Below are 24,519 nucleotides of genomic sequence, written 5' to 3'. Positions count from 1 at the left end.
CCTCTCTTCTGAATGATAGGCTTTCCAGATAAAGTATTCTTGGCTGCATTTTTTTTTCCTTTCAGTACTTTGAATATTTCATGCCATTCCTTTCTGGCTTATAAAGTTTCTTCCCAAAAAAAAAAAAAATCAGAATTGCAAAAAAATCAGCTAATTGCCTTATGGGGTTTCCCTTGTATGCAACTGTTTTCTTTCTCCTGCTGCTTTATATTTATCATTACTTTTTTATGGTGCTCCTGGCTGGCTTAGTCAGTATAGCACACAACTCTTGATCTCAGGGTTATGAATTCAAGCCCCACATTGGGTGTACAGGTTACTTTTTTAAAAATGCAAGAGGGATATATCACTACTTTTTGCAATTTTGATTACTATGGGTCTTGGTGTGGACTTCCTTGGGTTGACTTTGGTGGGGGTTCTCTGTGCCTCCTAGAACTGATTTCTTTTTTCCTTCTCCAGATTCATGAAGTTTTAAACTATTATTTCTTCAAATGCATCTTCTGTGCCCCTTTCTCTCTCTTCTCCTTCTGAGATCCCTATAATGTTGAATGTTTCATATTTAATGGTGTTCCTGAGTTTTCTCTAAGTTATTTTTTTCCTCTCTCCCATTTGGCTTGATTGCTTTCCATTACTTTGTCCTCTTGATCAGTGATCCATTCTTCTGTTTCCTCTAGTTTGCTATTTATTCCATCTAGTTTACTTTTAATTTCACAATTTCATTCATTTTCTTTTTTTAAAGTAGGCTCCATGTCCAATGTGAAACTTGAACTCATGACCCTCAGATCAAGAGTCCTAGGGTCTACCAACTGAGCCAGCCAGGAGCCCTAGTTTAATCTTTATTTTTCTAAATATTTTATTTATTTGGGATGCCTGGGTGGCCAAGTTGGTTAAGCATCTGACTTCAGTTCAGGTCATCATCTTAGGGTCCTGGGATCAAGCCCCATGTCAGGCTCTTCACTCAGCAGAGAGTCTTCTCCCTCTCCCTCAGCGCCTCCCCCTGCTTGTACTGTCTCTCTCTCTCTCTCTCTCTCTCTCTTTCTCTCTCTCCCTCTCTAATAAATAAATTTTAAAAGATTTTATTTATTTATTAGAGAGGGAGAGAGAGAGAGAGCAGGAGGAGGAGCAGAGGGAGAGGAACAAGCAGATTCTATACTGAGCACAGAGCCTGACATCAGGCTCAATCCATGACCCTGGGATCAGAACCTGAGCCAAAATCAAGAGTTGGAGGATTAACTGACTGAGACATCCAGGCACCCCCCCCCCAATTTGTTTTTTATTTCAATTATTGAGTTCTTCATCTCTGATTGGTTCTTTTTTATGTTTTCTATCTCCTTATTAAGGGTCTCATGAGGCCTTACACCCTTCTCAAGTCCAGTATCTTTACAATCATTACTTTAACTTCTCTATCAGAAGAGAATCTTATTTCCATTTCACTTGTCTCTTTCTGTGATTTTGTCCTACTCTTTCATTTGGGAGCATATTCCTCTCTCTCCTCATTTTGTCTAACTTTATGTGTCTATTCCTAAGTGTTAGTAAAGTCAACTACATGTCCTGTTCTTGAAAGTAGTGGCCACATGAAGAAGAGGTTCTGTAGTGCCATGCAGTGTAATGTCCCCTGTTCACCAGAACCTGGCGTGTCTCCTATATGTTGTGTGTGCCCTGCTATTGTGGCTGAACTACTTTTGCCTTTAGTCCAGTCATCTGCAATGGCTCTCTTTACCTATTGTGGGCAGGGTTTTTTCCCTGTGTTGTTACTGATACAGTCTGGGGCTATCTTGGGTTTAAGTTGAGTTAGACCAGGTATTTTCTAAAGATGTAGTAGTACCAAACTATAGGAGAATGTGGGGCTAGGATGCCTGATGCCAGCAAGGTCTGTGTCACTGGCAGAGGACGTGCAGCTGCCAGGGACTGAGGCAGGCCAGGTTGAGGGTGGGAGGCAGATCCACAGAAGTACTTGGGGACAGGGCAGCAGTCTTAGTAAGGTTTTCATGGGTCTGCCATGTGAGGGGCCTGAATTGGAGGCCTGGCTGGAAGGGTGTGTTCAAAGGAGAATGTGGGGGCGGGGCACACTGCTAGCAAGTTAGGTAGGGAATGTTGATGTTGCATGGATTTACACAGGTTTCTGGTTTAGGAGTAGTAGGATGCCTAGGCTTGGGGGTAGAGGAGGGAAATGATGCCTGCCAGCTCCTTTGTGCCTGGAGAAGTCTCCTAAGGATCTCTGCCCCTCCAGCACATGCTCAGAGATTAGTAAATACATCTCCCTCCTGTATACCCTAAGTGTTTTTCAAACCACTGCTTCTATGCTGTATCTTAGGAAGCTGTTTGTTGTGCTGTCTCTTTAAGGGCAAGGATTCAGTTTCCTCTTGCCCTGCCACCTCACCCAGAGCCAAGCCACTGATTTTTAAAGTTCTGGGTTTTAAGCCTCGCTGATTGTAAGAACTGGTGAAATTCAGGCCCTCGAATTTTCAAAAACAAATGCTATGGGGATTGTTCTTCCACATTTGGACTCCCTGGAGTGAGAATCTGTTTCTTTCCCATTTCTGTGCCTGCAGCTCCCTCCCTCCTGTGGGCAGCTGCAAGGGCCATTCACTCCCAGCAGTGTTTCTGCCCTTCCTACCCTCTTTGACATGGCCACTTCTCTACATTTAGCTGTGGAGAGTCTGTTCTGCCAGTCTAAGGGTCATTTTCTGGGTTATTTACACTCCTGTGGCTGTTATCCAGTTATATCTGAGGTACAAGATGAACATCAGGCCCTCCTACTCTGCCATCTTCCCTGGAAGTCTTGTAATTCTTTTTTTTTTTTTTTTTTTTTTCTTGTAATTCTTATTATTATCTTGAAGTACTGTCTGTCACAGAAATAACCACATTTCCTTGTCAATTGCATTGTAGTGACCTCTCATCAGATCTTTAACCATGGGAATTTGAAGTCTTTTATCATTTACAGGTAGTTATATTTTTATTCAGAGGCTTTTACAAAAGTGTTCCTGAAAAAAACTTCATCTTCAAGTAGATTCGTGAAAAAGACTCCAGCATACACCTTTATGATAATTTTGTGATCATAAAACTAAACTGAGTAAACATTTCCAGAACTCCTGGAAAAACTGAATTCAAGCAAAACAAGAATTAATTACATGGGACTGAATAAACTGAAGAGGGTGATTATCATTTTTATGACTTTTTGTTTGAACATTGCTGATTTTTAAAAATATTTTTCTTTAACCAGATGAAAAGAAGCATTTTAAGCTAACTGATTTGTAACTATTTGGTAAATTACACCTTTATAAGCAGAATTGAGCATTTACCTTTTCTTCCCTACCTGATCCCTCCAGAATTCAGAAATTCTCGGTGAGGGAGGGATCAAGATATATTTTCATGGCAGTATATTATTTGCATAAATCCAATAAGAATCTGTTTTTCTCATAGCAGGAGTATTAGAAACATTGGTTATAACACAAAGGCTTTGACTGAAATGTCACATTTAAAGAAGCATGCATAGACTTAGATATGACTGGACATCTTTAAAGAGCTAAGGTTGGCTTTATGGAACGAATAAAGCTCCTTAGGAAAACAGCCTGATACCTCACTTACAAGATTCCCAACAGCCTTACTAGGTAAGCAAAGAAGGTTACTTCCTGGCAGGTGCTAGAATCTCAGGATATTTTGGGGACTTAAGAAAAGAGAAAGTAACCCAAATCTATAGGTATTGCAGGCAAATCTGATGGCAAGTATTTGGCTTGGCTTCTTAGGTTCAAGAGGCTGTTAAAACTTCAATCTTTTTTTTATAACTTTATTTTTTATTGGTGTTCAATTTGCCAACATATAGAATAACATCCAGTGCTCATCCCGTCAAGTGCCCACCTCAGTGCCCGTCACCCAGTCACCCCCACCCCCTGCCCACCTCCCTTTCTACCACCCCTAGTTCGTTTCCCAGAGTTAGGAGTCTTTCATTAAAACTTCAATCTGATGATCCCTTATGAAAAGTAACAGCAAAGCAGGTTTAAAATAGCCTATAAGATCAATCACTATTCTCCTGCACTTACATAAATAACCAGGCCTTGTTCATTAACAGATTAGTTTAAATACAAATTAGTCTTTTTTTGGCTGACTTTGAAAACAAGGGTGACTTTAGAGAGAAAAATTGTTTCAATAACTCACTTTTGTGACTTCAATTCTGTTCATTTGTCTTTGAGGTTTTGTTTACTGCCTGTAAACTATACTAAATCCTGAATTTTTCTAGTCTCCTCCAATGTCTGGGTACAACTCTGAAAACTAACATTTTCAATTTTCTCCCATCCTTTGACTTGGAATCATGGAAAACTAAAACTACTTAAAAAAAAAAAAAAAAAAGATTTTATTCAGGATCCCTGGGTGGCTCAGTGGTTTAGCGCCTGCCTTTGGCCCAGGGTGTGGTCCTGGAGTCTCAGGATCGAGTCCCACATCAGACTCCTGCATGGAGCCTGCTTCTCCCTCTGCCTGTGTCTTTGTCTCTCTCTGTCTCTCTCTCTCTCTCTCTCTCTCTCTGTCTCTCTCACTGTGTGTCTCTAATGAATAAATAAATAAAATCTTTTTTAAAAAGTAAAGATTTTATTCATTTATTTGAAAGGAAAAGAGCAAGTACAAGCATAGAGAGAGACAGAGAGAGAAATAGGCTCCCCACTGAGCAGGAAGCCTGAAGCAGGGCTGATCTCAGGACCATGATCTGAGCCAAAGACAGACACTTAACCAGCTAAACTGTGCAGGTGCCCCTGCCTTTTCTTATTTTTAAGCCCTACAAAGTGAATATGAATGATCTGATGGAAAATTACCAAAATTACTCACATATAGACAGTCTTTGTGCCTATTGCTCTCCAAGCCATTCAAAAGGGTCATCAGACACATTTAAATTACAAACAAGGGGGCTGCCTGGGTGACTCAGTGTTTGGCTCCTGCCTTAGTCCCAGGGTGTGATCCTGGAGTCCCAGCATCAAGTCCCACATCAGGATCCCTGCATGGAGCCTGCTTCTCCCTCTGCCTGTGTCTCTGCGTGTGTGTGTGTGTGTGTGTGTGTGTGTGTGTATGTCATGAATAAATAAATAAATAAAATCTTTAAAAAGAAAATTACCAACGAGGGCCCCTGACTGACTCAGTCAGTAGAGCATGCAACTCTTGATCTTGAGGTCATGAGTTCAAGCCCCACACTGGGTATAAAGTTTACTTAAGAAATAAATAAATAAATTACAAACCAGGAAAATCTGTGAGATTGCAACGGCCTTGTTCTCACACCCTCCGAAGATGCTTCAAGCTTGACATCTTATAAAGTTTGTTGTGGATGGACCAAATGCCACAGGCCTAGAGGGTCCCTGCTGCCCAAGGCTAGCTGACCAGGTATGTTTTGTGCAGGTCAGATTAGGCAGGAATCTGGAACAGGGCAAGTATCCAGAGAAGGTGGATTATGAAAACAAACTCTTGGAGGTTTATGCAATCTACTTAATTCCAGGCCTTCACCTACACACATATTCCCCTGAATATAAATCTGCAGGAATCTGGTCTGCCTTGTTGGGGCAAAGCTGAGAAGACTGACAGGGGTATCCTCCAATAACAGATACATGGGAGCATGGAGAAGTTCTGGACTTCATCAGACAGCCAGCCCAAATGGGGATTGACTGTTGCCAGTTTAAAGCTGCCACCTCAGAAAGATTTTAGGGAAGGCTCTATGCAGCCCGAAACTATTCAGGGTTTGGGATTTAGCTAGAGCTCTATCCTATAGCCCAAGGCCATGGGACAAACTATGCATGTGCAGACCATACAATTCAGGGTCACCAAGGGACTAGAGACAAGGTGATGTCCAGTGAAGCCAGGTCACAGATATTAGGGGGTGCTTAGCATCCTTCTAGGTTTAAGCCTTAACCTTCATAATTGTGCATATTTCTGCTGAAGCCGAGCTGGAGGATCTGATTGGCCTTGCTAGGTCTGGGACAGTAAGGCTGGCCAGTGTATTCTCTACCAACGGACTTCTGGAGCTTTGCTTGACAAGCCAGGACCCTATCAGGTAACCAGTCCAAATGGAGACTAACAATTACAGTTTTACAGCCACTTCCTTAGCAAGATTTTCAGGAAATGGTCTCTTTTCACCCAGGAAGTTAAGCAGATGGTTGGGAAAGGCCTGAGCTCTGCAGGATAAGGTGTAGACTGTACACACACTGGAGGCCCAGTTCAGGGGAGCTAGGGACCTGGAACAGGGCAATGTCCAGCCAGGCTAGCTCACAGGAGGGAGCTGCTTAGTATACCTGACATCTGCTTAATTCCAAGCCTCGACCTACACAAATGCACATATTACCTCTGAAGGCAGAGCTAGAGGAATCTGGACTGCCTGGCTAGAGCTGGATCGTGCAGGCCAGCTGGGGTATCCTCCCGTAAGAGACACCTGGCAGCTTTGATTTCTGCCGAAGCCTGGGACCCCAGCAAGCAGTAAGTACACATGGGTACTAACCGTCACCCATTTCTGTGGCTGCCTTAAAGTGATTTTCCAGCAGTGGGCTCCCTCAACCCTTGAGGAAATGCATGTGGTTGGGGACAAGCCCAAGCTCCACAGGCCTGGAGGTCCCCAGCTGCCCAAGGCCTACTAATGGTCAGGATAGCTGGGGACCTGAAACACAGCGATTCTGGGTGAGGCCAAGTCACAGAAGCAGAATATCGGACGTACCTGGCATCTGCCTTAATCCGAGGACTGACCTACACTGGTGCACACATTGTCCCTGTGGTCTGCTTTGTCTGTGGAGGCAAATAATGCTCAAACTGATTCTGTCTTTCCCAAAAATGTATTTAACTCTGGTTCACTGGGCAAATTCCATAAGCTCATTGAGTACAAGATGATGTTTTATTTTTCAGGATGATGTTTTAATTTACCAGTAAAGAAATAATAGTCCAAAGCAACATCAACTAATCACACTATTGTCCGGGCAAGGGGAGATGAAGACAATCAAGTCCAAATGTTGTTGTTGTGTACCTTTATAGGACTTGGTACTCAGGAGAGACAGTGTAGCCAACTGAGAGCTGATGTCCAGCTGCCAGTGCTGGAGTTAGAGTCCTGCATTGCCAGAGCACACTTCTTGGGAACACGGGTGCTGGTGAAGATGGGCGAGAGGACATTTTTTGAGGGGTCGCTGCATGACTTTCACTAGTGCCAGCAAAAGGGTGGCCTTTACTGCAGCAAGAACTAATTGCCTCAAGGCCTCTGGAGAGCTATTTTATTTAGATCAACAGAGTGTACTTTGCCCAAACCGACCACTCTCGTGCTCCTCACAAGTCCCAGTGTTCATAGTCTACATGTCCCCATGTCATAGGGCTTCTTCCCAGTATTTTATAAATCTCTGGTGGTTACAAGCTTGCACACTGCTATCAAGTACATGTTCGATTGTCATAACATCAGAATTCAAAGCTCTTGTTGTTTTAGGGAATGCATGTTTTTGTGTTTTTAACATCTGCAAAGTTATCTTGACTTTGTCAGTATTATCTTCCAAATGTTTCTTTTCTTAAGTTTTCTAAGGTATGACTTACATTTGTTAGATTTATTTTAGGAGGTTCAATGTGAGATATTTCTCTAATTATCTTAATAATTCCTTTATCTTCTTTATCTTACCTTAAATAATATCTTTTTCCATCTGTTGTCCCATTTATTACCTGTTTTAGAAGACTTTGTTACCTGTTTTATTTTATACATGTCATCATGTTGTATTTCTTATTTTCCTCTTGACATAAGTGAGGATGGATAAAACTGAGCCCAAAAATAAGGATGTCATCAGGATAGGGAAAATTGTTTTATGTGTGTGCTGTTTTTGTCCAAGGTCTGGATGTCTCGTGTTAGGCTGTGGGCTGTCACAGGACTGTTAAACTGTGCTTGTGGTAACCTAGTAAAGTGGCATTGTCTGCTTTCCTATGTGAATGCAGTCATGGGTTGGCTCTCCTGGTTAATTGAAATAGCAAAGAACATGTCAGATAAGTCTATCACTCTGTAGTAGGTTCATCAAGGTCCAGTGGTGATACCATTTATGATAGGCCTGTATCTGGGGGGTGCTCCCTCAATTTTGGGAGAATGTTTAAGTTCTTATCATCTCCTATAAACCTATAGGACCCGCCTGGCTTTTTAATAGGTCAGATTGGGTTATTATATGGTGAATTAGTAGGCACAGTAATAAATTCCTTAGGCGTTTCTGAATGTTTTCTTTGAATATGTCCTATTACATCCATTCCAAAAATGTTTCCTAAATCAGGCCCTCTAAGGCATTTAGCTTTAATGCATAATCTGTCAACAATTGTTAGGAAATTTTCAACCAACCCTTCAATTAGTCCCTTTTTATTATTAAAGGTTCTTAATTAGTAGAATATCCTTGCATCATTGTTACGTGGGAACTTGTATTTAACAATCTGGTGGTATATGTAGTATTTTTATTTGCAAATGGAGTTTCTATTGATATGGCCAGCATAACATGGGTGAATGCCTCCTTTGACCCTCAGTGGCTTGTCTTTTAACGGGATTAGGCTTTATAAAGAGGTTAGTATTTACAATAAAGGGATTAGTGGTTCTATGTATGGGTTTATTTTCTGTAGGTCTATTTACTCTCGAATGTTAGTTGTTTCCACTTCTCTGTCACTTACGTACTTTCTGGGGTTTCTGTTCAGGTTTCTATTTTTATAATTTGTTTTAAAGAGTGGTAGTGTAAGTCTCTTTGGTCTATTTTGATTGGGTCTATTTACATTAGGCGTAGGCCTGCTTTGCCTATATACATGGGTGTTATCTTGGTTTATTTCCTCAGCTGTTCTTACCAAGTCAATCAGTTCTGTGTTTCTGGTGCCTGCAAACACTAATAATGCACGTTTAATGCAATCCCTATCAAAATACCATGGACTTTCTTCAGAGAGTTAGAACAAATTATTTTAAGATTTGTGTGGAATCAGAAAAGACCCTGAATAGCCAGGGGAATTTTAAAAAATAAAACCATATCTGGGAGCATCACAATGCCAGATTTCAGGTTGTACTACAAAGCTGTGGTCATCAAGACAGTGTGGTCCTGGCAAAAAAACAGACACATAGATCAATGGAACAGAATAGAGAACCCAGAAGTGGACCCTCAACTTTATGGTCAACTAATATTCGATAAAGGAGGAAAGACTATCCATTGGAAGAAAGACAGTCTCTTCAATAGATGGTGCTGGGAAAATTGGACATCCACGTGCAGAAGAATGAAACTAGACCACCCTCTTGCACCATACACAAAGATAAACTCAAAATGGATGAAAGATCTAAATGTGAGACAAGATTCCATCAAAATCCTAGAGGAGAACACAGGCAACACCCTTTTTGAACTCGGCCACAGTAACTTCTTGCAAGATACATCCACGAAGGCAAAAGAAACAAAAGCAAAAATGAACTATTGGGACTTCATCAAGATAAGAAGCTTCTGCACAGCAAAGGATACAGTCAACAAAACTCAAAGACAACCTACAGAATGGGAGAAGCTATTTGCAAATGACGTATCAGATAAAGGGCTAGTTTCCAAGATCTATAAAGAACTTCTTAAACTCAACACCAAAGAAACAAACAATCCAGTCATGAAATGGGCAAAAGACATGAACAGAAATCTCACAGAGGAAGACATAGACATGGCCAACACGCACATGAGAAAATGCTCTGCATCACTTGCCATCAGGGAAATACAAATCCAAACCACAATGAGATCCCACCTCACCCCAGTGAGAATGGGGAAAATTAGCAAGGCAGGAAACCACAAATGTTGGAGAAGATGCGGAGAAAAGGGAACCCTCTTCCACTGTTGGTGGGAATGTGAACTGGTGCAGCCACTCTGGAAAACTGTGTGGAGGTTCCTCAAAGAGTTAAAAATAGACCTGCCCTACGACCCAGCAATTGAACTGCTGGGGATTTACCCCAAAGATTCAGATGCAATGAAACGCCGGGACACCTGCACCCCGATGTTTATAGCAGCAATGGCCACAATAGCCAAACTGTGGAAGGAGCCTCGGTGTCCGTCGAAAGGTGAATGGATAAAGAAGATGTGGTCTATGTATACAATGGAATATTCCTCAGCCATTAGAAATGACAAATACCCACCATTTGCTTCAACGTGGATGGAACTGGAGGGTATTATGCTGAGTGAAGTAAGTCAGTTGGAGAAGGACAAACATTATATGTTCTCATTCATTTGGGGAATATAAATAATAGTGAAAGGGAATATAAGGGAAGGGAGAAGAAATGTGTGGGAAATATCAGAAAGGGAGACAGAACATGAAGACTCCTAACTCTGGGAAACGAACTAGGGGTGGAGTAAGGGGAGGAGGGCGGGGGATGGGGGTGAATGGGTGACAGGCACTGAGGGGGGCACTTGACGGGATGAGCACTGGGTGTTATTCTGTATGTTGGCAAATTGAACACCAATAAAAAATAAATTTATCATAAAAAAATCACTAATAACATTGCTCTGTCCTGTGGCGGTGCAGCTTTTAGACTCACCTTTTAATTTGTCCTCTTGCTGCCATATGCAGAGGTGAGCCTGTCCCCTATATGTAAGAGCTGTACTCTGTGAGCAGGCCTTGGGCTGCAGGAAGCACTCCAGGCCTGCGGAGCTCAGGTAAAACTTTAACCACCTGAATGGCCTCCGGGTGGAGACAGCTCACACTCTGAAAATTACAAAGCATCTTTTTAATCCCAAATCCTAACCAACTCAAATGGGCATATTGTCCTGAAGGCAGAGCTGGAGGAAATTGGAATGCCTTGCCAGGGCAGAGCCTAGCAGGATGACTGGGTATCCCCCAAGAAGAGAGATTTGTATGGGAGAAGCCTACATGCAGATTAGACAGCAGATTCCATTGGGGACTGGCTGTCACCTTTTTGAGCTGCTGCCCCAGGGTAGTTATCAGGGGGTTGGGCTCCAAATCCCCTGATAACTGGGGGGTCATGCCCAAATTCCCTAGGCCTGGAAGATTCCTGCTGCCCAAGACCTGCTGAAAGACTACTGAGCATAAGGGGGCTTCACGGCTCAGCAGTTGTCAGCTTTCTGGAACAGGATGGGGGTTTGCAGGTGCTGACTGACTGGTGTCACTTGGGGAAACAGGGTATGACTATTCTCAAACCATAGCCTGCATATTTCCCCTGCAGGCTAGTTGAGGGATCTCGCACTACTTAGTCAGGGAAGGACAGGGCTGCTGACTGGTGACTCTGAGAGTCACCTGGGTTCCCTGGTTTGGGAGAAACCTGGGGCCTGTTGACAGCAGGTCCACGGAGGATTCACTCAAGTTGTAGCTGCCAGAGCAGAGTGATTTTAAGGGGGTGGGTTCGCACCACCCTGGGGACTACAGTCCTAGCTCCCTGGGCCTGGAGGGCCTTATCTGGGCAGGCAGGCTCGCTGAAGAGGTGAAGGAGGAGGGGGATGTCCGGTTGGGGAGGTGGGTTCTGCGTATGCGCAGTTGAGCACTTCAGGGTTGCCAGCGGCAACCAAGAAAAGGAGGTGATATTAAAAGGCATTTTATTTGGGGTCTCAGAATTGCGATTCTGGGCCACAGATTCTGGCAGCACCAGAACCTCGCCCTCCCCTACCACCACTGGTGCAAGCAAAGCCAGGTGAGTGGCTTTTGGGTCACTGGACCAACTATTCTATTGGCATAAACAAAGAAGACTATTCTTGGTATGCATTAATTAGTCTCCAGAGAGTTCACCCCAACACTTTTGTGGTCTAGATATCAGTGGTCCTGTTGAATTTTAAAGAGCAACTGCTTGTAAAGCAATTGCCTCTTCTGTCCCAGTTCAAAGGTCTCCTTGTCCCATTCAAGGGTTCTTTGCCTATTTGTTTTAAAAAGCAAATGGGGGATCTCTGGGTGGCACAGCAGTTTGGCGCCTGCCTTTGGCCCAGGGCGTGATCCTGGAGACCCGGGATCGAATCCCACGTCGGGCTCTCGGTGCATGGAGCCTGCTTCTCCCTCTGCCTGTGTCTCTGCCTCTCTCTGTCTCTGTCTCTCTCTCTCTCTCTGTATGACTATCATAAATTAAAAAATTAAAAAATTAAAAAAAAAAAAGCAAATGGGGAGTTTTTTCCATACAGTGGTTGTATACAGTTTCACTCCAGGGACTGGAACAGGGCAGGGGTCTGCAGACGCTGGTCACAGGAGACGGCTCTTAGAGGACAGGGGGATGCCTGATGTCCAGCCTCGGCCTGCACCTGCACCTGCATCTGCACGGACACCGCAGCAGGAGGACACAGGGCTGCACAGGCAGCAGGGTGAACAGGGAAAGCTGGAGAGGAGCAGTGAGAGTAGGCCACCTGGAGTATGGGGCGGGGTTGCTCAGCAGTAGCTGGCTTCTAACCTCAGATGCTGAGACCTGAAGCCACCCCCCCACCCCCCCCCACCCCGCACCACAAGCGATGGGTGGTGCAGGACGGCAGTCTTGGTGGCAGTCTTGGTGTGACTGGTGTGCTGTTGGAACCCTGAGGCTCGGGTTTGAATGTGAGCCCTAACTGAGGAAGGACTATGGAGCTGGGTTGTAGCAGCAACGTGGGGAGTCTGCCCTTTGGATGTGGTGGCTCCCCGCCCTTCTGCCGCGGAGCAGGAAAGCCAAGTGGCCCAGGCACACCACACTGAACTGTACACATTCTGAGGCAGTGGTACCCTGTGGAGGACCTGGAATCAGCAGCCCCTCCCCTGCACCCACTCTGAGGCCCCCAATCCCACCAAGAGAAGAAAGCCTGCAGATCCTTTGACTTCTCCTTTGTTTGCAGAGGGGCACTTGGACTAGCTTTTTGGGGATCCACATTTTCTGACCTAGGGCCAGGAGCCCTCCCTGCAGGGGCCTCAAGGGGTCACTGGCATCCTTCCAATTGGAACCTAACTTGCAAAAAGCAAAGGGTCCCGTTGATCTCCATTTCCGGGGGCAAGCCTGTGAGTGCCAATCACGGACACCAGCTGAGGTAGGCAACCTCCTGTCTCAGCTCCTGGATAACCTGCAGAGACCAAGGGTGGCCCGTGGCAGGCTATATACAGGTTCGGCACCCTGCCAAACTAGCTTTTAAAACTGAAGGTGAGCAAAATCAGTGTAGAAATAAGAAATAAAACCATCTCTCTTTGCAGGTGAAAAATCTCAATTAATTCACACGGGGAAAAAAAAAACCCTGCTAGAGTCAATAAACTAACTGTAAAGGCATAGGGTAGAATACAGACAAAAATCAATGGAGTTTCTGGACACTAGCAATGACACTCTGAAAAGGGAATTAACAATTCCAGTTACAAGAACACCCAAAAGAATAAATTATCTAGGAATAGGGGCACCTGGGTAGCTCAGTGGGTTGTTAAGTGTCTGCCTTCAGCTCAGGTCATGATGCCAGGGCCCTGGGGCCGAGCCCGGCATCAGGCTCCCTGTTCAGTGAAGAGTCTGCTTCTCCCTCTCCCTGTGACCCTTCTCTGTCTCTCTTTCTCTGTCTCAAATAAATAAAATCTTACTAAAAAAGTTATCTAGTAATAAATTTATCCAAGGAGTCAAAAGACTTGTACACTGGAAACTCTACATTGCTGCAAGCAGTTAAAGAAGGTGCAAAGAAGTGGAAAAGCACCCTGTGCTTGGAGGGTTTCGTGCTGTGAGAGTGGCCCTACTGCTCAAAGGGATTTGCAGACTCAACACAAGTCTAGCAAATGTTTTTCTTCATTTCCTAATTGCTGTCAATCCCTTGCAGTACATTTCCTTTCACAGACATGGCAGTTTTCATCTCTGAAGAGTTAGACTAGATCTTTTTTATATGCTTCATTTTTCTACTTAATGTCTTAAATTTATGGACTATAATTGTAATAAACGTTTGCACGTCCTCTTCTGATGATTCTAATATCTGCGTCAGCTCTGGGTCATTTTCAAGTCATTGATCTCCTCCTTAAGAGTCATTTCCCCCAGCTCTTCACATACCTCAAAGCCTTTGATGGAATGCCAGACATTTTGAAGTTTACTCTGTTGGTTGCTGGTTATTCTTATACTGATTTTATTATTTTTATATAAGTCTTCTCTGAATTTCGAGCTTTGTTTTGGGATGCATATAAGTTATTTGAAAATACTTTGATAGGGCAGCCTGCGTGGCTCAGTGGTTTAGCGCCGCCTTCAGCCCAGGGCGTGATCCTGGAGACCCCGGATGGAGTCACACTGGGCTCCCCGCAAGGAGCCTGCTTCTCCCTCTGCCTGTGTCTCTGCCTCTCTTTCTCTCTGTGTCTCTCATGAATAAATAAAATCTTTAGAAAAAAAGAGAAAAAAAAGAAAATACTTTGATCATTTCTGGTCTCGCTTCTATGATTCAAGCTGTCCAGAGCAGTGCTCAGTCGAGGAGCAGTTCCCACCACTGAGGCAAGACCTTCCTGAGGGCTCCACCCACACCCCATGAACTCTGAGGGGTTGCTTTGCTGCAGTCTCTCTGTTGGGAACAAGCACCTTTGCCAGCGAAGTAGGAGTGCCAGACATTGTTCCTTCTAATCCTCTCAAATGATTTCCCCCTGACAGTAGAGTTGCCTCACTTGGAGGCCCAGTCAGGATAGATCTGAACTCAGGCCAGGCCCCCTAGGCAAATCATTCTGATCCACTTTCCTCGTCTCTCTCCTCCCTGGCACTCTGGCCTGTGGACACCAGCTACCTCAGCCTTCCTGGAATCTCACCTCGTGTGCTCAACTCCATAGGGTCCACTAAGCAACTCTTCAGTTCAGTGCTTGGAAACTCGCTCGAGGGAGTAAATTGGAGCAATTGCAAGGCTCACCTGTTTGTTTTCCATCCCTCAGGGGATCACTGTCCTCTTCGCCTGATGTCTAATATCTCAAAAATCTGTTTCCTGGATTTTGCCTGGTTTGTTCTTGTTTTGTTTTGTTGCTTCAGGCAGGAGGGCAAATCCAGTTCCTATTACTCTGCAATGTCATGGTACCCCTATGTTAATATCAAAGTTGGAAAATGTTGGGGCTCCTCGGGGGCTCAGTGGTTGAGCTCTGCCTTTGACTCAGGTCATGATCCCAGCGTCCTGGGATCGAGTCCCTCATCAGGCTCCCTGCTCACTGCGGAGCCTGCTTCTCACTTTCCCTCGGTCACTCCCCCTGCTTGTGTGTGCTCTGTCAAATAAATAAACAAAAACCTTAAAAAAAAAAGTTGGAAAATGTTAATAGGGATTCTGAATAGAGGCTTTTACAGAATACAGAGAACAGCCAAAGCCAGGGTGAAGCTGTCACGGGCTATACCCCAAGACCTGACCTTTACCGCCCACATGCTTGTACTCACTGACCTCTGTCCCGCATTTTTCCTTAAGCTCTTCTTTCCAGCTTATCTCTTACCTCAGGCAAATGAAAGCGAAAGCTCCCCCAGAGGGATAAGAGCTGCCCAGATGATGACCTCCAGCCACACCAGTCTGAGCCTAAGCCCGGACTCCTGCTTGCGCAGACGGATCACGCAGTGACCTGCAGAATGATCGGGACAACTTTTACCTCATTGTGATACTAAGACCTCCGCCCAGCGAGGAGCTGGAGCCTCATTTACGTAACCTGCAAGGTGTGGACCGGCGTGTTTCTTTATGGCACATGCACCCTACTATGCCCACGCCCACCTACGAGGGGGGAAGGGAGGATCCAGTCCGCATCGGGCTCCCCCGCAGGGAACCTGCTGCTCCCTCTGCCTATGTCTCTGCCTCTCGCTCTGTGTCATTCATGAATAAATAAATAAAATATTTTTTAAAAATAAATAAACAAACAAATAAATGCATGTCAGCCTTGATCATTTCTCTCCAGGGCCCTCCAAAGGAAGGAGGAACAGGACTACAAAGTGGCCTGAGGCAAAGTCCCAGCTTTCTCTGAGCTTCTGTGAGGTATCCCTGACCAACACTGGGCCCAAGCTGACGTCTTCATGTCCCCATGAATAGATAGAGGGAGCAGCTTGGCCCGATCCATGAGCAGTAACCTGTAACCGGAGCATGGAAGGAGGGGCAAGGATGCCCAAACCTCTCCTGCACCTCACTGGGCTGCTTCAAAACAGACCAAGAAAGGCCCCTCCTCATGGGATCATGCTGTGATATTTGGGGTCCAGGAGTGAATAGCCAAGAAATAATTCTGCAGACATCTTTGAGGCAAAGGAAAAACAAAACAGAACAAAACAAAACAAAAAACAACAAACTGATTTTATTAAAGCACAGGGACAGGAGCCTAAGCAAGAAGAACCTCACTGGGGCTGTGAGGAGTGTCTGACTGATTATATACCTTTTAGTTAGTGGGGGTGAGGGGGAGCATAGGTCTCTAAGGAGTGTGGAAGCGAGGCTTCCAGAACATTGAGGGGCTAGCTGCTGTCCAGATAAGGTTATTTATTGCTGTCTAGTAAAATATTAGTCATGAGGGCCTTCTGGTACATCAGTAGGCCATATGTTTGGAGGAAGACTGCTAACGTGTAGCTTGTTGGAGTTGACACAAAATTTCTGACACAAAATGTTCATATGTTCAAGAAAACTTCCAGGATCCCGGAGGTGGGGCTAAAGTCATGTTAAGGTTGCCCTCTGCCTCTAGCCAAGTGTTAACATCGAGGCAGCTGACTTCCTGGAGGAAGGTCACTCTGTCTGCCTCCAATATTTATCAAGGGGCTGCAAGTTGTAAGATTTCATTTTTTCCACATTTCTTTTGCCTTTGTTCCCCACATCAGATCAGACTAAAAAGTTTGTGTACCTTACCTGCTAAGCAACAAAAATGGGGCTGGATGCCGTTTACGAGCTGGAGGTCTGGCTGTCTGCATGTCTCGTGCTGCAGAACACAGCACGTGTCCTCATGGGTCTCTCTCCGTTCCCTGACTGAAGCCAGTTCTTTCCCAATCCAGCCCAAACTGCAGAATGGGAGCGGCCCAAGAGTCGGAATCCTGGCGCTTAGATTTTGCTTTTTATGAAAAGCCGCTTCCCCTAAGTAAGCAACAGTAACGTCCTCCACGCTGACTTCTCAGACACTCGTGGCCCAGGGAGAGTACCGGGATCCCCGCTGCTGCAGCTCCCACAGCCCCATTCCCCTCCTCTGGGGAGGCAGCGAGGACCCACGTGTCTCACAAAAGCTGACTTCACCTACCTCCATTCTGCCCCCGTCTGTACTTTCTAATTGCTTACGTTCTTTCCAGCTTATCTCTGAACCCAGGCGAATGACTCTGCAGACAAAACACCCCTTGATGGGAACTGAAACTATCCTCTCAGGCAGTAACGACCGTCCTGGGCCAGCCAGACACCACCGTGACAGTGATAAACCTGCCGTTCAGCGTCCACCTGCATGTACCCTCCAACCTTTGTCCTGCATTTTCCTTGCATAAAATGGGAAGTGTTTTCGGCACGTGAGAGACAGCCTTTGAGACGCTAGTCCTGTGTCTTCCTGGAATTGGCCTCCCTGAAATAAATTCCTTTCTTGTTTCACCACCACTTGTCTCTCTGCCTTTGGATTTTGTCAGTGGCCAGTGGCCAGACGTGGTCTGTTGCACCCCTGAGCCCTGGCTAGTGTACAACAGGCGAGCCCCAAACTGAGAAATGTGCCCGAGTGTAGATGTAGGAGCTCTGTCTCTGCCCAGGACAGCTTCACAGCCTCGCACTGTACACACACGGGCACTCGGCGGCCCACAACCCTCAGCACCCCCTCCCTTCTGGAGTCTCCCGGGCCCAGCACAACTCTTCCTCACAAAATGCAAGCAGTAGCTTGGTACTTCCACAGCCCAGGGAATTCTACGGAGAACTATACCCTTGTGCTCCGTGATTCACATCGGTGATATTAGGGCCACCCCCTTCCTCCACGCCTGTCTCCTGCCCCCAGCTCCAGCTGGTGTTCAGCTCTGGTCCTCCTCCTCCTCCACCCCTAGCCTCCTCATCCTCTCCTCTCCAGGCTGATCACACCCAGGCCAACCTCCTAAACACACACACAGGCACACACGCAGAGCCCCAGTCCTCCTCCGCATCCCTGGAGCAGCATAGGTGCCTCGCTCTCCGCTCTCTGCTCTCTGTCCAGGACCTGGTTTGGAGGCAACAGAGGAAGGTAGTTCCACCTGCGGAGCTCCGTCTCCACAGCCACGAAGCCCGGGCAGCGCCGCCTAAGTGCAACGTGGCAGGCGTGTGGCCAGAAGTCAGGAACCCTTGGGCACTGAAGGCTGACGCCAGCCCCCGGAGATGCCCACACCCTGAGAATCCAGGTGCCTGCCTCCTTACAGGGCGAGTTCAGGGCACTGTACCAGGGCGCCCCACCGTGGCCGCCTGGGGGAGGCGCCCAAGGATCCTCGAGTTCAGGCAACGGCAAGGCAAAGGAAACCATCCTGCCTGACCCCTTTAGGCGCTGCTGAGATGTCAGTGGGGTCCCAGGGGCCTGGACCCCGTCCCTGCCTTCCCTTCCTCCACCACTGCGCATCCCCCAGAATGAGATTTCTGCAATCAAAGTCGGCCCTTGGAGGGAAAAAGTCCCATCTAAACGCAAAGCAGAGCAATTACTCCAAACAGCCTGGGTACTTGGGCAATATTTATGGTCATCCACGGAGCACTTCTAGGGCTCTGATTTGCCTTTGTTTTGATTTGCTCTTCTTGATTGCACCTTGGGGTAGTGTCGTGACTTTACTGTCAATATTAGAAAAGATACTTTTTTAGTTCCAATATTAGTAGTTGACACCAAGATTTAATGATGTGGTGGTAGGCAAAATACCTGCGCCCTTTCCACTTCCTAGGATGTCCCCCTTCTAGTCCCTGGAGCCTGTGAGTGTGTTACATCGCATAGCAAATGTGACTCTGCCAATGTGCTTATGTAAGGACCCCGAGATGAGGCAGTTCTCCTGGATTGTCCGGCTGGCCCCTTTGGGGCCAGTGCCTTACGACTGGAAGGGGCAGAAAAGGAGGTCAGAATGATGCTGTGTGAGGAGGACTCTTCCTGCTGTTGCTTGTGCTGAAGATGGAGGAACAAACCACCAGCCAAGGATTGTGAGGGACCTCTAAAAGCTGGAAAAAGCAAAGAAACAGCTTGTCTGCTACAGTCTCCAGCAGGAAAGGCAGCCTGGTTGACACCTTGATTTTAGTTCAATGAGATACCCTTTGGACTTTTAACCTATAGAATTACAAGATAAGGGAACCCTGGGTGGCGCAGCAGTTTAGCGCCTGCCTTTGGCCCAGAGCGCGATCCTGGAGACCTGGGATCGAATCCCACGTCGGGCTCCCGGTGCATGGAGCCTGCTTCTCCCTCTGCCTGTGTCTCTGCCTCTCTCTCTCTCTCTGTGACTATCATAAATAAAACAAAAACAAAACAAAAAAAAAAGAATTACAAGATAATAAATGTGTATTCTTTGAAGCCACAAAGTTTATGGTAACTTGTTATGAGAGCAGTAGAAACCAATACACATGTCTGGCTCATTTGCTTGAGCACTAAGAAGATCTGCAGGATGTTAATAAACCTTACAGAAATCCTGCAGTTTGTCTGTCTGAGGCTGGCAGGTCAAGAGCTGCTTTTACATATTTGAATGTTACGTTAAGTATCTGCCTCTTGTTCTAAAATCTTTTTTTTTTTAATTTTATTTATTTATTTATTTATGATAGTCACAGAGAGAGAGAGAGAGGCAGAGACACAGGCAGAGGGAGAAGCAGGCTCCATGCACCGGGAGCCCGACGTGGGATTCGATCCCGGGTCTCCAGGATCGCGCCCTAGGCCGAAGGCAGGCGCCAAACCGCTGCGCCACCCAGGGATCCCTCTGCCTCTTGTTCTTTCCATTCTTTTCTGTAGGATTGCACCCTCTCCCCTGCACAGAGCACATGATTCCTATGTGACTTACGCAAATTGGAAGACATTGGCAGTGACACAGGTGGATTTTTTTTAAAGAATGGGCTCTGTTTCAGTCACATGAGGGAGAATAATGTAACTTACAAAAAGCTAAATATTGGACAATCCTCACCATCTTTTTTTTCTTATCTTGCAAGGAGTTTTATTAAGGCACAGAGCTACTTGCCCACATTTCATAGAGTGAATTTGTGACTGGATCCTGACCAGATCTGAGGCTTACGTGGTGTCGTATGCTGTTGTTTTCATAGATGTTATGTACACGAAATGAATTTCCTACAAGAATGTCTGACTTCTGCATTGGTTACTGATTATATGATCAGCACCACCAACCTGACAGCACAGGGAGGAAGGAAGAATTGCTGGGATGCTCGAACAACCACAGGCCTAGGGCCTCAGATTGTGTCACTTTGTCTTAAGTGATACTTCGTGGTTTTGCTGACTTTTCATCCATTCTGCAGATTCTGCCAGCGAGTTCCTCAGGGTTGACACCCAAAGGCACTCGGGAAAATGCTTAACACAGTGTGAAAGTAGAAGTTGAGGTCCTTACATTCACCATGGAAGTAGGGTGCATCTCCGCCTCAGGTATTGCTCCTGGTGGTTATGGTGATAGTGGTTGTGGTTTTTTGTTCTTGTTTATTTTAAATGTTTAACTTTCTCAGAAATAATGTGATGTGATAGTTTTATTTTCATTCTGGAAGGCAAAAAGGCATAACAAAGAACTTTCCCCAAGGAATATTTTAAGACCCTTATATCAACACTTATGGAATGACATACACTTTTCAATTAAAGCCCCTTAATTAAATTTACTTGTAGTTTGGTTCAATGTTAGAGATCTATGTTTTTTAAACTGTGGTCTGCAGCCACAGACCTGCATCAGAACTTTCTAGGGTGTTTATGTAAGAAATGCAGATTCTAGTTCAACCAACTAAATGGCTTGGGATTGGAGACCAAGATGCAGCTTCTATATCCACCACTGATTCCAAGGTCCCCCAAATCTCAGAACTTCTCTCATCGTTTTTAGATTGGGGATTCTTACAAAATTACAAGGAAAAGCTTAATCTTTTAGGCTTAGACTTCAAGCATTAGACTATGAGCTTTTTGACCACAGTGTGTCTTCCCTACTCTTCCACACTTAGCCTGGAGATGGGTGCAAAAATTGGAAACAAAACAAGTGAAGAAAAAGCGTTTCTTTCTTTCTTTATTGCTTTAATAGCCACCAAGACTGCGTTTCGTTGCCTCTAATAGACCTTGTCCACTAGCTATGTTGGCCTTCACCATATTGCTATTGTAACACATGTGCATGTGTATCATACATTCAGACACATGTGTGCACACTCTAAAGCACCATGAGATGCAGGCTAGGTTTTCTCATGATTGGGGGCCTCTCGCTTACCACATAAAAATCAATCCTGGTTTGCTTTATATAAGACTTACAATGGGCTGTTCTAGCCATTGGTCCCAATTCCCCAGAGAGAAGTTAGGATGATAAAATGGGACAGTGTATTTAGAGTGAAGTTGCCACAGTTTGGAGATCATAAAGGAATTAAAATAGGAGGTCCTAGACTAAGCATGAGATGGCATGTGGGCAGCCATTGCTTTTGCTATGTGGATTCAAAGTACTCAGGTGCTGCAATGTTAGCCTGACGTCCAACCTGAGGGTAACCTGGCTGAGCCGGCCCCAGGTGAACATGCACCTCCCTGGGAGAAGTGTTGGCTGAGCCCCACTGTCCAGCAGTGCACCACTGTCCATCATATGCTTTAGAACTTCTGGGAGCTCCTGTATTGGGACCACGTGCTCCATCTGTAGCATTGACTATCTGAAGATAGGCACTTGGGGTGGGGAGGTGGGGAGGAACGGCGGTTGCTAGTTCTCAGGCCATTGTGATGTTTAGAAGGTCCTCTACGAACCATGCCAGTTTTGCTGAGTGTGGGGCCACACAGACGTTGGCTAATGGTGTTCCTTATCTACAGGAAAGGCTCTCTGCCTTTAGCCCTGCCCTACCAGGCCTCGTCTCTGGCTCCTTTTGGACCCTCCAGCAGCTGTGGAAAAGTGGGGCCAGATCACCTCAGCAGATGGGGAACTGCACAAAAGTTGGGGAGGCCTACCTTCCTGCTGTTTGAAGGCTCAGGGGCTCTGCTTTTCACATGGCTCCTGGAAGGAAAAGGTCACAAGACTGGCGTCCCAGAGCAGAGCCCTTAGAGACTTCACTTGGTGACAAAAATAAAACAAGCTTAGAGTCCATCATCAGGCCCCGCTGGTGGCTCCCTGAGGTTGCAGCAAGAACCAAGTGGAGTGGTGGTTAGAGACACAGGAGCACCGTTAGAACCTGTTCAGGGATGAACTGGGGCAGGTGGCACTGCAGAAGGGGAGGAGGAGCCACTGGTGCCACCAGGTTAGGGACAAAGCTTCCTCCTCCACCTCCTCCGGTGATGATGCCTGTCCCCGCAGAGCTGCTGCACACCAGGTAGCTAGATCCCACCACTCCCTCTGCAGGGGACACTTTACTCTGTAACTCAATTTGGAGCAAATGATGGCTTTTTTGTGACCTCCCAGGGAAAGAAGTGCTTATTATGAGACAAGGACATATAGAAACAGTCTGTTGCAGGAAGGAGAAGACATTTTGCAGGAAGTCTCCCTGTGAAGTTCATGTCCCATTTTCTTATGAGGGTGGGAGGGTCCAAATCAGCAGGGAGCTTGGAAATCCCCTAAGTCCACTGCTACCTCTTAGAGAGAAGGGGCCAGTCAAGGCCACACAGTCAGTTAGTGATGAGCCTGGGATTAGAATCCAGGCCTCTGGTGCTTTCTATGGCCTCTTGGAAATGGAAAGGAAACTTCCCAACTGGGAGAAGCTCTCAGGTTGTAGTGCTGTTGGATTACCTTTGCTGGGGCAGGAGTGAGGCCCTTTTGTAAAAGCTCTTCTACAAAGACTCAGGAAAGAAAGGAATCACCAGAGAAATACTAAAGGGGAATTAGAAAAAAAAAAAAAAAAAGGCACAGAGAAATCATGGCCCAACCCATTTTCATACTGCAAGATCCACATTCTTTCAGGTTACAATTGAGGAACATTCTGAGGAATATACTCAATTGCTTATGGCAAAGCTTTAAGTCCTAGTTAAAAGGGTTAATTTCTGATTTTCAAGCCATGTCATACACCTCAAATGTTTCTTCAAAGTGCTTACTACAGGGGCACCTGGGTGGTTAAGTGTCTACCGTTAGCTCAGGTCTTCATCTCAGGGTCCTGGGATGGAGCCTGTGTCAGGCTCCCTGCTCAGCGGGGAGTCTGCTTCTCCCTCTCCCTCTGCCTGCTGCTCCACCTACTTGTGCTCTCTATCTTTCTCTGTCAAATAAATAAATAAATAAATAAATAAATAAATAAATAAATAAATAAAATATTTTTTTAAAAAAAAGTGCTTGCTAGGGAATGTATTAGTGTTTTTTTTTTTTTTTTTTTTTGTATTAGTGTTTAAATCGACGTACAGAACATCTCTCCCTGGAAGTTTCAGTTTTCATTTATTATCCGATTCTCTTTTAGGCCAATAGACCCAGTGGTTTTCTTTTGTGATGTTGCTTAAATAAAAAGATGTATCAAAATCCCATTGCTGTTCTCAGCTCCATAGTGTGCAGTGAAATTGATTGATGAGGTTGCATCTTGCTTTTATTTTTTTCATGAAGTGGTATAGGACCACCAATGGCACAACAGGCCCCAGGGTGCCTTTACCGAAAGCTAATTCAGAAGTGGATGCCCAGATATTTTCTGACATTGAGAACCAACTGAATTGCAATTCTTTAGACCCCAGAAGCAGCTGGAAGGAGGGATAAGCAGGGTGAGAAGGTGTTACAGTGTGACAGGGAACCAAGATGGTGGGGGGGGGGATGGGGAGGGAAACTAGGACTGAGGACTCCAAGCCTTGGTGCAAACCCAGTGAGTACTTCTTCTTCTCTTCCTTACTTTCATTTCAGGGGCTTTTCCAGAAGAACTGACTTATTGGAACACTCTCATGTCAACTTCCCGGGCTGCAATCCTCTAGCCTGTGGCTACTCTATGGGAAGAAATAAAAAGCCTGCTTTTTGGCTAGAAGCTAGTACCCTGGTGGGAATGGTAATAAGACCCAGAAATTTGATGCCCTCTCTTTATTCCTATTCTTATGTAAAGTTGTCTGTCTTGGGCATGGGATAGCCACTTAAGTCACTAGGATAGCTCCCAATCTTTAGACTTGCGAGTGAGGTTTCCTCCTTACTGGTCTAACATGATCGCCTTCACATGTCTGGTCTAGCCACTTCTAGCCCCAAGACCACACAGAACCAGCCGAAACCAATCCCCAACCAGGGACTGTTAAAATTAAAATCCAACCAGGGGGGTGTGGGTGGCTCAGTGGTTGAGTATCTGCCTTCAGCTCAGGGTGTGATTCTGGGGTCCTGGGACAGAGTCCGGCTCAGGCTCCCCTCAGGGAGCCTGCTTCTCCTTCTACCTCTGCCTATTGTCTCGGAGTCTCTTTATGTCTCTCATGAATAAATAGATAAAACATTTTTTAAAATAAAATAAAACCCAGCCAGGGACTGTTTCCTAGGGAAGTTAGCTGTAAGAACTACATGTCTGAAGTGTTGCTTTGACCGTAATGGATTTCTATCTTTGCTGTTTTCTGTCAGTGTCCCCAACTAACTACTTAAATTACAAAATTGGGTAATTTCCTCTTCTAAAACTTTTCTAGTGT

The 24,519-nt window shown here is 45.6% G+C and overlaps 1 long non-coding RNA gene across 1 annotated transcript in view; it reads left to right on the top strand.

Annotated features, from left to right (window-relative positions):
- Positions 1–15,684, top strand: part of LOC140614319 (uncharacterized) — a 28,387-nt gene extending 12,703 nt beyond the window's left edge. Inside the window, exon 3 of the long non-coding RNA XR_012015217.1 lies at positions 15,303–15,684. This is a non-coding gene — a long non-coding RNA (uncharacterized lncRNA). The remainder of the gene's footprint in view (positions 1–15,302) is intronic.
- Positions 15,685–24,519: the final 8,835 nt, after the last annotated feature.

This window comes from Canis lupus, chromosome 22 (genome assembly GCF_048164855.1).
Source record: "Canis lupus baileyi chromosome 22, mCanLup2.hap1, whole genome shotgun sequence".
In the NCBI taxonomy this organism is placed as follows: Eukaryota; Metazoa; Chordata; class Mammalia; order Carnivora; family Canidae; genus Canis; species Canis lupus.
The sequence above is the reverse complement of the archived record's forward strand: the minus strand, read 5'-3'. Positions and strand labels throughout refer to the sequence as shown.